The sequence below is a fragment of the Trichechus manatus genome, unplaced genomic scaffold (assembly GCF_000243295.1).
Source record: "Trichechus manatus latirostris isolate Lorelei unplaced genomic scaffold, TriManLat1.0 scaffold00038, whole genome shotgun sequence".
Classification (NCBI taxonomy): Eukaryota; Metazoa; Chordata; class Mammalia; order Sirenia; family Trichechidae; genus Trichechus; species Trichechus manatus.
The window spans coordinates 14,152,812-14,154,394 of record NW_004443974.1 but is presented as its reverse complement, the minus strand read 5'-3'; positions in this window follow the sequence as shown (position 1 = coordinate 14,154,394).

Here is a 1,583-nt window from a genome sequence, read left to right as displayed (position 1 = left end):
AAGAATTATCTATGTGAGATCAAATTAACAACAGCAACTGAAAGGGTTTGATGGGAACCCTAGGGGGCAGCGAGTTGAAGATAATGGTGATGGAATAATTTGGAAAAGGATAGATATCAGCACAACTGGAAGAATGTAATCGATGTCACTGAATTGTACATGTAGAAACTTTTGAAATGGTGTAACTTTGGCTATGTAAATTTTCACCAAAAAAAAGGTCCTCCAAGGTCGAGAAGGGAGAATGTTGACGTCGTGGGGTTGTTAACCAATGTCATAAAACAATATGTGTACTGACTGTTTAATGAGAAACTATCTGTTCTGTAAACCTTCATCTAAAGTACAATAAAAAAATTTTTTTAAAAATATTTCAGCAAACATTTGTCAGGTTCATATGATGTGCAGGGGTAACCAAGTTGAATACTGAGGGCCTACCCTATTCCCTGGCAGTCAAGTATTTATGGAATGGAATGGATGGGTGAGTAAGTGAATGACACCCTTCTTGCCAGAGTTTCCTTTGCTGGAGGAAGTGTAGCCTTTTGCTTGTTTTAAAAGTGGTCACCAGATGGTGGGAGCCAGGTTTCTCACTGTTGAAATGGGAATTTACAGATAAACAAAGGGAGGAGGCTCCTATGATCCATATGGTGATGGATTAGAGTTGGGAACATTAGTACAAACTCATGTTCAGTCTAATATAGATACAGGTAGTTACATATAGAAGTATTTATAGATATGCGTATGTACATGGGTTAGTATACACACATATATTTCTTTGCTCTGTCAGCTGAGAAGGCCTAAAATAAATGATAACTCTGTAGCAACTAGCACACCAAGCACCCAGATTTTGGTTTCTAACACCATTCTCCAGTAAATGGAACCAGAGTTCCTTGAAGAAATGGCTGATTCTAGGACTGGGGTAGGAAATATACAGGAAGAGCCCAGGGCATCCTGTAGTGCCAGAAAGTAAAAGAAGTGCTAAAAACAAAACAAACCAAAAAAACAAACAATCACTACCAAATTGACAGGGGTATGTAAAAGGGACACAAGAGTCAACTAAAAGAACTGCCAATGGCCAAAGCTGGAACAATTTGAGCAACAAATAAAGAAGTATCGGATTATAATCCAAAGTACAGAATAAATATTCGTGAGTCCATACTTATATAAATGATTGAACAAATAAATAAATGGGGGAAATTAGACAAATCTCCCATGTAGAAGAATTCCAAATAATTTATGTAGATTCTCCACCCACAAGGAGGAGAAGTGTAACTCCCCACTCGTTAAGTTTGGGCTAAGCATAGTGACTTTCTTCCAAAGAGGACAGTATGAAAGGGGGGGTGGGGTGCTAACTTTACAGTAGAGAAATCTGACAAACACTATCTTAGCCAGGTGATGAAAATCAACACAACAGTTCATAAATCATGTTGAGAGTATGTACCCTTGATATGACACTTTACTTCTGTGATCTTCACAAAACCCGTAATCCCTGTCTAATGAGAAAAACATCAGAGAAATCCTAATTGAGGGACATTCTACAAATACCTGATCAGTACTCCTCAAAACTGTTAAGGTCATCAAAAACAAGA